The sequence below is a fragment of the Pristiophorus japonicus genome, unplaced genomic scaffold (assembly GCF_044704955.1).
Source record: "Pristiophorus japonicus isolate sPriJap1 unplaced genomic scaffold, sPriJap1.hap1 HAP1_SCAFFOLD_85, whole genome shotgun sequence".
Lineage (NCBI taxonomy): Eukaryota > Metazoa > Chordata > Chondrichthyes > Pristiophoridae > Pristiophorus > Pristiophorus japonicus.
Genome location: NW_027254772.1, coordinates 1942259 through 1945255, shown reverse-complemented (window position 1 = coordinate 1945255; position 2997 = coordinate 1942259). Strand labels below are relative to the sequence as shown.

The 2997-nt window shown below is 42.9% G+C and overlaps 1 non-coding gene across 1 annotated transcript; it reads left to right on the top strand.

Moving 5' to 3' along the window:
- Nucleotides 1-1866: 1866 nt before the first annotated feature.
- On the top strand, nucleotides 1867-1948 carry trnas-gcu (transfer RNA serine (anticodon GCU)). The gene has a single exon. It is a non-coding gene; the product is annotated as a tRNA-Ser (tRNA).
- The last annotated feature ends 1049 nt before the right edge of the window (nucleotides 1949-2997 follow it).

Sequence of the window (2997 nt, the reverse complement as noted above, 5' to 3'; positions counted from 1 at the left end):
TTTCACGTTAAAACGTGTGATTTTACGCCGATGTTCCCTTAGCATCCAAATCCCAGAGCAAAGTGAAACCCGCCAAAGTGAGTAAAGTTAAAATATCTCAGAAGTACTCGGCTCTGTGACTCGTTGGATAATCTAAATCCTTGTTTGGTTCAGTATATCTTCCTGTCTGAAGGTATAAGTTAACCTCAATTGGGATAAACAAACATTCAGCGTCAATCTCAACCTCTACCCTGAATATGAGTGCGTCCTGTTTATCTAGAGCTGAAAAGATGAGCGAAGTTTCCTTTTGAATTCGTCCCTTAGCTGCCGAATTCAAAGCGGACAGGAAATCAAGCCGGTCTGGCAAAGCTGCTGGACTGATTTGATTGAACACTCCTTCGTGGACTCCCTGACGGTAGAAGAATCTGCTGTGGGATTTTGCTATTCCACATCTGAAAGAAGCGAAAATACACAAGTTAGAAATATAGCGATTTTAGGCAGGGCTTGCGTGTTGGCTGTGTGACATGATGACATCCTCCATCCTTATTTTCAAATTCAAATCAAATCAAACCAAGATCCGACATGACTGACTTACTGACTTTGTTTATACATGTGTATATATATATGTGTATATTAATATATAATCCCAAATTTTTTACTTCCAAAATAAATATGCTTTTTCTGTTCGTCCTGCGCTGGGCTCTATTATATTTGACCTCTTTCACAGCACAAGCAGCTGCTGTCAGATCCAGCAGAAAGACAGACGCGACTTTAAAAGATCGCCCTTGTAGCCCACATCTTCCCTCATGGCTTGTCTTCCACCATGGGCTTACTGTGTTTGGGTATTTATTGACTGCACCCCTTATTTACAATGGAATTTTTCTAGTTACACAGCCTTCGTTCAATCAAAAAATACATAGATTATGATTCAATTATTTATTTATTTAAACAACTCAAATTCAATTTTTTTTAATTACAATTTAAATGCATTTATTTTCTTAAAATGTTAAATATTTATATATTTCAGACTGGGCTGGTTTTACGTCCCTCCCTCCTTCCTGCCTGTCTATCACCTGTGGCTTCAAGAACAGTCTCTGCCCCGCGTGGTCCTGAGCCCCACTGCACAATTGCCTTCAGGGATGATCGAAATCTCACTTTATTCTTGTAAAAAAGGGAACTGCTGTCAGTCAAGGGTTATTCTGCAGCTGGGAAAAAGGGATGTCCTAGCAGTCCCGGATCATTCTGTGTCTGTTTAAATGGGCTGGTTGTCAGTTCCGGTTCATAATCTTTCCTTTAAAACTGATTTTCTCATAAACCCGGGTCATCTGTATAGTCTGAGAAGGAGTATGATTTCAGCTGCAATAACCGAATTGTTAAACTGTTGTGTTCCAATTGACATTGCGCTTGCCTGCGCCGGTGCGCAACCAGATCGCAGTGCATCTGTTCATTCACTCGAAATATGCTCATCTTTTCCAAAATCCACTCCTTGATATTGCAGTTGCCCCGAATTTGCTCGCAATATACACAACAACACAATGGATGGTGCTGGCAGCGGCCGCGTGGCCTAATGGATAAGGCATCTGACTTCGATTATAACCGCAAAATTATCAGAAGATTGCAGGTTCGAGTTCTGACGCGGTCAACTTATCTCGTTACGTGAAATTTTATATTCTTTGTTGTGATTCTGCCGAGAAAACAACCATCTCTTCCAGTCACTCACCTGAAGTAACGGAAGGCTGTTTGCTTATAGAATCTCATGGCAAGTTTTCATCATTGTCGATCTGCATGCACGGGCAGAGCAAGCTGTGAAGTGGACTTTCTTGCACGTTATCTCTGTTTGGATACAAAAAGCAGGAGAGTGAATGGCTGACGATGTGTTAAAGCAGAGACGAGGTGTCCGAGAAGTTAAGGCTATGGACTGCTAATCCATTGTTCACTGCACGCATGGGTTCGAATCCCGTCCTCGTCGTCGTTGGCTTACAGCTTGACCACGTTTTGACATTCACATTTCACCTCATCGCCAAATTCACATTTTAATTACAGGGATGCTGAACTTTCCTCGTGTCATGTCTCAAATTAATAATATATTCGTCAAAAGGAGAACAGCAGCAGGACAATGGCGAGGGTCACTAATTAGATAGGTATCTGAGAGACAGCACATGAACGATGGGTCATAATATCATTTCTCACCACCGTCAGAATCTGAGAGCTGCGCTTCTCTTGTCGGAGGCTTGTTGGTCCACGGATATGGTTCTCGCTTCGGAATGATCACATTTGAAATGCAAGAGGTCACGGGCCAAATCCCGGACGAGCCCCGCCATGTTTTACTCAAATTTCCGCTTCTAACAGCCGCTCGACATGTGAGAAAACAGACATATTTCACGTTAAAACGTGTGATTTTAGGCCGATGTTCCCTTAGCATCCAAATCACAGAGCAAAGTGAAACCCGCCAAACTGAGTAAAGTTAAAATATCTCAGAGGTACTCGGCTCTGTGATTCGTTGGATAACCTAAACCATTGTTTGGTTCCGGCCAAGACTTGATCAGTATATCTTCCTGACTGAACGCATAAGTTCACCTCAATTGGGATAAGCATACATTCAGCTTCAATCTCCACGTCTGCCCTCAATATGAGTGCGTCCTGTTTCTCTAGAGCTGAAAAGATGAGAGAAGCTGCACTTTGAATTCGTCCCTTGGCTGCCGAATTCAAAGCAGACAGGAAATCAATCCGGGCTGTCAAAGCTGCCTGGTCTGATTAAAAGGCGGTGACACCCTATACTGTAGGCATGTTCTCGTCATCTGGCCTCAACATTATGTTCAACGTATCGGATCATAAGCACCGCTCCCATTGTCTGGTAATGGTTCTGCTGTTCCCACTAACACCTCCTCTGGACCATCCTTTGTTACGTTATTGCCCGATTACCACCCAGTTTGCCTTTCTCCATTGTGCCATTTATTATTTAATCACTCCTGCGTTCCACTGTATCACAGACGTTCCCATTTGACCTTTCTCGCTGCG